Below are 8,857 nucleotides of genomic sequence, written 5' to 3'. Positions count from 1 at the left end.
TAGAAACCTGAATCTTGTCCTTTATCTTGTTTACGTGGTCTTGGGTTCGATTTCTTTCTTTTGCGGTAGTGTCTATTGTGATTTACATGTAAATTAATGACACTTCGTAGCGGGTTACTAAAATAAAGAGTAATACAAATATGAGATGTAGGTTAATGCATTGTATACTTCACATTATTTACTAAAGAAAGGCAGTAGTTACAAGAAACCTAGGCTCGCTCGTTGGGCACAGTAGCAAATGAGTTCTGAGATCAGAGAATAAGAGTAGTTGCGTATTACAAACCATATACATATAACACATATCACACAAATATGAATATCGACCTTGCAAAGAATAAATCGTACTTAAGTGTGCATTTAATGTCATTACTATGTTGCAAAAGAAATTTAGGAAAGTTTTCTGATCCGCTCTGTTCATGATGTCATTGGGGCATAGTAATGAACAATAATAAATGTCGAGAACATATTGAACAGAGTAATTTCAGCCAAGCCAACGCAAGAGAGAAACATGAGTGCTTTAAGAATGTTGGAAATTCCTTTGTCTAGCATGAAGTACATGAGAATATGTGGTATGAGGTTTTCTTCCATTGCTGAGAATCTGGGCTCGACTGTCCTGTCCTCTGGGTAATATGAGCCCGATGTACGCAAATATCAAAAAAATGTAGCTAGCGACAATACAAAAGGTAATGATCTTATAATTAATAATGTAGTGGGAACTAAGCACATCGCTGTTTGGAGTATTCTAAAGTTAGTGTGACTTCCTATGGGCTTCAATTACGATCGACGACTACACATATACTAATTAATCGAATAGCAGCGAGAATTTCGAATGAAACTAAGCAACTATCTCAGACACTTTTGATGAGTCTGTATATCGAAAACAATTCATTTCAATCGTAAATCTCCTCTATAAAGGGGTTTGTGGCCCTCATAAGGGCCGATTTGTATGAGATATAGGTCTTACATTTATGCCTTCTTCTCAGTTTTCTTGGGCAGAAGTACAGCTTGAATGTTGGGCAAAACACCACCCTGAGCGATTGTAACTCCAGACAACAACTTGTTTAATTCCTCGTCGTTACGGATAGCTAACTGCAGATGACGTGGAATAATCCTAGTCTTCTTGTTGTCACGAGCAGCGTTGCCTGCCAACTCAAGAACTTCAGCTGCCAGGTATTCCATGACTGCAGCCAAATACACGGGAGCGCCAGCACCAACTCGTTCGGCATAGTTACCCTTTCGCAAAAGACGATGGATTCTGCCTACTGGGAATTGAAGGCCAGCCCTGCTGGAGCGGGACTTGCTCTTTCCCTTGACTTTTCCACCTTTGCCGCGACCAGACATTGTTCAATATTCTTTCGTAATAAGATGAGAGGAAAAATTGCGGCCTCCCATGAATCAAGTCAGTTTTGTTACTACTTCAAGCGTGCACCCGAGTGCATCAAATGAAAAGCAAGGCAGTTGGCGCGAATTGAAACACGTACTGTAATTTAAATGAAGTCGATAAATCGGCGGACACATCAAGAATACTGCGTTGGAGAAGATTTGAAGATGCAGTTTGTCGCAGTAGAAGACGCCGTGACACACCGGGAAACCTTGCGGTGTTAACGAAGGTGTGGACAGCAGTAAACAAGAGCTTACTCTTTGTTTAAAGAGTAAACATTAGAGAAGAGTTGTGTCAATAAAGAGAAAACTGATACAACACATTTACACACACAGCTTCCTGGAGAAATAAGCATTGTTTTCCGTCGGCTGGACCCCCTATTGTGAGTCAAGCTTCGCGCTGGCCATATAGGTTGAACAGCCTTTGGCGACAGTCGGCTGACGGGAACGCAATATTATCTCTTTGGGAAAGCATAGAGAAGCACCATACACAAATTAGAGATTCCTGTCCGCACATTAGCAAACGCAACCGGCCCTTATTAGAGCTATGCCCCGCCCTCCAAAGAAGACGCCCAAAAGGAGAGCTGATGCAGCAGAACCTGACAACAAAAGATGTGATACTCACCCAGAGGACTCCAAGAGCAGTAGGTTGGATGAATACGATCTGCACATGGAGGAACCAGAAGATACAGATGCTTTCATAGAAGTGTCTCCTGTATACATCAAAGATGCAGACGAAGATGTAAATGCTGTCATCGGCCAGAGGATGGACCCAGGCGAGTTCTATGCTATGGAAGAAGGGGGACGAGTTAAGGTGTTCTTCAAATCAGAAGCAGCGAGAAAGATCTTTCTCAAGATATTCCGCCCAAAACACTTTGGTCCAAATACTTTGTTCCAAAGGAGACGCAGCCAAGAAGAAGTGCAGCATCTAGAAGAAGAACTCCGGTACTCCGGACCTTATGAGGACCAAAAGAGCCAGGGACCAGAAGAACCACATAAAGATGATGAGGCCCATATAGAGAAGCCTGAAACTGCACCAATTGATGCAGGGACAGTTGAACAAACAATAGATGACGACTTCCAAGTTGTTCAAAAAAAACACAAAAAGAAGAAGACCACTGGTGAGAAGCCAACAAGTCAAGAAGCCAGCACAAATTCCACACAGGAGAGAGCCAGACTCACACGGGAGAAAACCAATAACACACAGGTAGAAACCAAACACACACAGGTGAAAACCAAATGTTCCGGCTCTTACCAGGACCAAGGCAAATGTACAGCTACCATTGAGAAGACACCAACCAACCAATCAGAAGACAGTACTGGATCCTATAACCGCCAACAGGGAGGCCAATCAAAAACTAGAAGCCCTTCAAGCTACCATCCTACAAGCAACCAATCAGAAGCAAGCACTGTTCCAAACAACCACCAACAAAAGAAGAAGTCATATAACACAAAAAAGAGGCAGAATACGTTCACATGTGTGATAAAAGGTTTTCCCGCCAACAGAGATCTCAAGAATCTCGAAGAAGAACTGAAGAGACAAAATATTCACTTTAGTTCACTAACTAGAATAAAGTCTCAAAATGGCCCAACGCCACTTGTTCGACTATTCTCCACGAACCCAGAAGAAATAAGCCATTTACTCACACACAGACTGAAGACTGCATCCGATACATACAGAGTGGAACAGTCGAAAAATCAAGCACGCCCTCTTCCTTGTTGGAACTGCTATACATATGGCCATCTAAAACATCAATGCACAAACAAGAGAGTTTGTCACAGGTGTGGTGACTCCCATAACGACCCATGTACTCTGCCAATAAATAGGAACTACTGTGCTACCTGCAAGGAATCCGGTCACAGGACAGGGAGCGGGGAGTGTCCTGAGCGACCAAAAGCCACTAACCAGGAGTACACACAAAGGTTCATTACAGAAGAAAACTTTAAGACGTCCGGCCCTTATCAGAGACAGGACCAAATCAGCAACCAACAACACAACAGAGACGCACAGGCGCAAGAAGAATGCATCCAGCCACCACCAATACCAGCAATAGAAAAGGCAATAGAAGAAGCAACAAACAAAATTATAACATGGGTCACCTCAATACTGACAGTCACAACACCAGCAACAGCCCGACCAAAACTCACTGAAACCATAGCTACAGCCACCCGGAACATCTTTCAACTAACAATAAACACATTAACCACGACGAATGGTCAGCTGTACATCACCAAGCCAAAAGCAGTAAAACAGAAGCCAAAAAGCAGGGGGAACAGCGAGAAAGCAAAAAAACCGCTGGAGGAGAAGAGGTAGAATGCTGTGACCACTGCAGACAGATGACGACCCAAGCACAGACCAAAGGATCAAGAAGACGGCCAAATTGCATGTTAAAAAATAACAGTCTTCCCTACTAACAAAACACCTCCCAAATACAGACAACACAGATAGCTTCACACATACAGATAGGTTTTATTAATTTAAATTAAACTATAACTTATTAATTTATCAATACAGACACTTTTACATGGATTTTCACCACCCTTCTCAAGTGGTTTTGCCATGTAAATACTATTGCATGCAGCATGACCGATAAAGGGGGTTTTTTCCTGGTTTCCAGGTTTTTTATCCCTCTATCAGCACAATAAAATCTTCTTTCGCGCTTTCCTGTCTTCTATTTTACCCTTCTTTCTTTCTATTTACACTTTAACTACAGATACGCGTGTAAATGTCTTTCGTTAAAGATAGAAACCGCGAGACACACCCACCGACACCAGCTTTAGGCTACTAATTGCATGTGAGGAGAGGCATGTAGATAGATGGTTGATGCCTTACTCTCTGTCAGGGCGCGGGCTTTCCCGAGGGGCGTCCTTATTTTTAACTTTTCTGTTTCTGTTTCTGTTTCATTTTGCTGAACGAGTGAGTCATCATGCCACCAAAAACTAGCGGAAAGGCTGCAAAGAAGGCTGGTAAAGCCCAAAAGAATATCTCCAAGGGAGATAAGAAGAAGAAGAGGAGGAGGAAGGAGAGCTATGCCATTTACATCTACAAAGTTTTGAAGCAAGTGCATCCTGACACTGGCATATCTAGCAAAGCTATGAGTATCATGAACAGCTTTGTTAATGACATCTTCGAGCGTATTGCTGCTGAAGCTTCTCGTTTGGCCCATTACAATAAGCGGTCAACTATCACCAGCCGGGAAATCCAAACAGCTGTGCGCCTTCTTTTGCCTGGTGAACTTGCCAAGCACGCTGTAAGTGAGGGTACGAAGGCTGTTACCAAGTACACAAGCTCTAAGTAAAAATCTTCTTCAAGATTTTTCATTTCAAACGGTCCTTGTCAGGACCAACACATTATTCGAAAGAGTTAAATCACGAAATTTGCTTCATTCTGTTATGTAGAAACACCTTGAAATCCAATTTCTATATGCTGTTAGTAAAAAAGTAAAGCACATAGCGGAGATGTGTCGTGCTTGTATACGAAAGGCATTTACTCGCCGGAGATCTACACTTAGTCATAATAATTTACTTTTAAAAAGTGGTAATACATTCCGTGTTAAGTATAGTAGTAGGTGCACACGGATCGGAAATCAGGTTATTTTAATGTGCCGTGCAAATAAACAGGCTGTTAGTGTAAGAAATAGTGGGTATAACGCTTAGAATATCGATTAATCGCTATGAAATAATGTTGATAAATTATCTCTTGAAAGTACTATAAAATTAATGTTTCTAGTATTTTCGTACTTGAAGGATAATGAAATTTGAAAAAGAGATGCCAACAGCACCTGGTGTTCCCAGGCGGTCACCCATCCAAGTACTGACCAGGCCCGATGCTGCTTGACTTCGGTGATCGGACGAGAACCGGTATATTCAGCATGGTATGGCCGTTGGCGAATGCATATGGCTTCGAGTGAGTTATTGTAGCTACGTAGGTTTGTCGGTGAATACTCAAAAAGACCAGCGCGTGGAAAGCGTTGCTAATTGTTTTAAGTAATGCATGATTACGAAATTATCGTGGTGAACGATGTGAGAATATTCGTCTTTGTGAAAAACAAAATTAGAAAAAGTATACCAACAGCACCTGGTGTTCCCAGGCGGTCACCCATCCAAGTACTGACCAGGCCCGATGCTGCTTGACTTCGGTGATCGGACGAGAACCGGTATATTCAGCATGGTATGGCCGTTGGCAACTACCTTTTCTTCAATGTCCTGTTAAGGAAGTATGTTTTAAGTAAGAATTGACATTATTAACTATAAAGGCAAGCATATTAACGTCGTTAACATTACTTGGAATATACTAATATTCGAATAAATATTTGAATGTTCGAATGATGAGTGATTCGGATGTTCATAGTGCCACTGTGTCCTATCGAGTTTACTATCACGAACCACGTATGAAATTGTATATAAATAAATAAAAATAAATCCTTTATTAAGTATTGATTACAGGAAAAAGGCAAACTTACATTCTTTAATGTACACAATGAAATGTATGAAAGATATTTTTAAGATATGTTTCACTTACCCTTTATAACGCAAGGTAGTTTTCAGTGTAGCATTCTCTTCAGCTGCGAGATAACGTAAGGCAGATGATCATTCAGTCGTGAAGCACTAAAATGTAATATACATTTTAACTATTATCGATAAGAATTATTTACTGCAGGGATGCAAATAAAGTGAGGCAAATTAGTAAATAAAAACCGATACTGTAACTGATAATATAATTAGTTGTATCTGTATTAGTTGTATATACAGTAATCGCACGATTATCCGCGGAGTTGGATGTTGGCATAATCGCGCATAATCAGCAGTATGAGCAGAAAAGGGAAATGAAATGAAATATTTAGATTTACGTCGCATACTTATACCGGTTACGCTAAAGGAGACGGTGATGATGAGTACTGAATGAAGAAAGTGGGAGGAAACGGGAGAAACCCGAGAAAACCCATGAGCACGGTCTTTATGCACGACAAAGTTCACACGGCACGAGCTGGGATTGAATCAGGGACCCCAAGCACCGGAGGCCAAAAAACGGACAAAAAGTCTTTCGTGCAACTTTCGTTTTCGGTAAAAAGTTTACACATAATTTAGAAAGAGTAGTTTTCTGGTCTTTTTATTTCACAAGTTGGTTCATGTCTATATTTTTTACATGCATAAAAAATTTTTCAACTCCCTTGCTTATTTCCTGTTAAAGACCTCTACCTCTGATTGTATTTTTTGCACATATTCTTATTGTTTTCAGACAACATTTCTAAAAGCGTAATTTATCGTCAGCAAGAAAAGAAAAGGAAAGCCTCGGATAGTGGAATGTGTACTGTATATATATATATATATATATATATATATATATATATATATATATATACGTATTAGTATATAGTTTTATTTTATACGTCTCCTATTATTACACAATGTGCAGATATTGTCAAAGCGCAAGTAAATATGTATAACTCCCCGTTCTGCACTTAATAACTTGAAAGAAGTTCGGGGAAGGTAGTGTAACAGAAAGTGCAAACAGAAATGAGGGTTTAAAGGCATTTAATATTATTCCGTAGTAGTATGATTTTTTGTAAAAAAAAAATATATATATATATATATATATATCTAAACATACATATTCAATGATATAGTAAGAGGTTAGCAGCACTGATAGAACTGCAGAAAGTACAAAACCGTTAATAAGAAAGAGAGAGAGATGGTGGCCGCTTTTGTGCTTTTCATTGGCTAATTCCGAATTGCGCGCGAATACGTACGAGATTTCTTTCTTTTTCCTCTTCGCAGCCCAGATGTTGCCAATTAGAAGTTTTTAGTACTACATTTGTATGAAAATGTTGCCTTTAAGAAATGTGGTTTGCATACAGAGAAAAGAGCAAAATGAATATTTACCTTAGTGGGCATGAAAAAAGACGAAACATTTTGCAAGATGGACACACGAACTTCCTTAATGCAGGCGTTCAGTACATTATTGTAAAGAAAAAAACACTAAAAAGAATTACTTCAATATCCCTAGCAACATTCAACAATTCATAGAGAAAAATCTTTATTTTGAGAACAATGGAAAACTATGTAATTGTAGATAACTACTAAATTTAATGATTAAGGAAAACGTTTAGGCCCGGCCCTTCAGAAAGAAAGTGCACAGAATATTCTCTCATGGAAGCAATTGCAAAATCAACATTTTGTTTGCAGTTATAATTAGAGGATCTATATACAGGGTGTTCGAAAAAGAATGTATCCTCTTGAAAGAAAATATTCTCTGGGCCCCTAATCCTTTATATACCGAAAGGAAGTTTGTATAGCATTTTTTCTTACCTTCGTTAGAAGAATTGAAAGTGACTACTATCGTGACACGGGAGATATTTAATCGATAGTCGAATTACTCACATACTCGAATGAACACGTCTCTTGTAAGGAGAGGAAAGGCTTCTGTGATCCGCTATCGCAGCTGTGTCATATCTGCAGAGAATGTTAGGACACAAACGTGATCTTTGAGAGCCTCGTGAAAAGAAGTCGCATAGTATCATGTGTGGAGACATCGGGGCCATCTGAAGAACGCTTCATCATTAGGACCAAGGGCGAGTTACGAAACACTCTGGGATATATTTATTAACATAACTTCTCGTCATTCTGCAAGTGTGGTGGAGCTCCATCCTATTGGAAAAGGAAACCTCGGGAGCCCTCTTCATGTGTAGGTATCGTTCACATCTGAAGCATGTGAAGATAGATTACTGTACTATCGTGTACCTAAAATCATTTTCTACGAATACGAACATGTCTACACTGAAGGCAGTGCAGCTCTTTTTCTCTTTTTTTTGGTCATGTATTGTAACGCGGGGCAATGCACACAATAACATGTAATGTTGTGTATCATCATAAAGGGCCAGGGCGATGATTGGATCTTGATGGACGTGGAGAACTGATAGGTGATGTGAGTGGTATTGTGATCTATGGTTGTATGTTTACTGATGAATGCATAAGGAGAGGTGAAGGGGTTGCCTTTTTTTTTATGTCGATCGGGAGGGAAGCGATTGGGAAACTTTTGACTTTGTTTTTCAACCGAATATATTGATTGAATAGGTCGCCGACAATTTTACGGGGCGTCACGTCGTTGCCTTTTTCATGTCGATCGCGAGCGAAGCGAGCGTTTTTTTTTTTTTTTTTTTTTTTTTTTTTTTTTTTTCTTTACCGACAATATGTATTGAATCGGTTGCCAACACCTTTAGGGGCGCGTCACGTCCTTCTTTCTGTGCTGAGCGCGAGCGAAGCGAGCGCGAAATTTTTGACTTTTTTTTTTTTTTTTTTTTTTTACCCACAATATTTATTCAATCGGTCGCCAACACTTTTAGGGGTGCGTCACGTCCTCTTTTCTCTGCTGATCGCGAGCGAAGCGAGCGCGAAATTTTGACCTTTTTTTCTCTTTTTAATTCTTTTTTTTTCTTTAAGAAAAAATATTGATTTCATAGGTCGCGAACATTTTTAC

General features: G+C 39.9%; 2 non-coding genes across 2 annotated transcripts; both read right to left on the bottom strand.

Annotated features, from left to right (window-relative positions):
• Positions 1–5,150: 5,150 nt before the first annotated feature.
• Positions 5,151–5,269, bottom strand: LOC145676249 (5S ribosomal RNA). The gene has a single exon (XR_014129345.1). It is a non-coding gene; the product is annotated as a 5S ribosomal RNA (ribosomal RNA).
• Positions 5,270–5,446: 177 nt separating this feature from the next.
• On the bottom strand, positions 5,447–5,565 carry LOC145676246 (5S ribosomal RNA). The gene has a single exon (XR_014129342.1). It is a non-coding gene; the product is annotated as a 5S ribosomal RNA (ribosomal RNA).
• Positions 5,566–8,857: the final 3,292 nt, after the last annotated feature.

Source organism: Thermobia domestica, chromosome 18 (assembly GCF_964235325.1).
Source record: "Thermobia domestica chromosome 18, izTheDome1.hap1.1, whole genome shotgun sequence".
NCBI lineage: Eukaryota > Metazoa > Arthropoda > Insecta > Zygentoma > Lepismatidae > Thermobia > Thermobia domestica.
The sequence above is the reverse complement of the archived record's forward strand: the minus strand, read 5'-3'. Positions and strand labels throughout refer to the sequence as shown.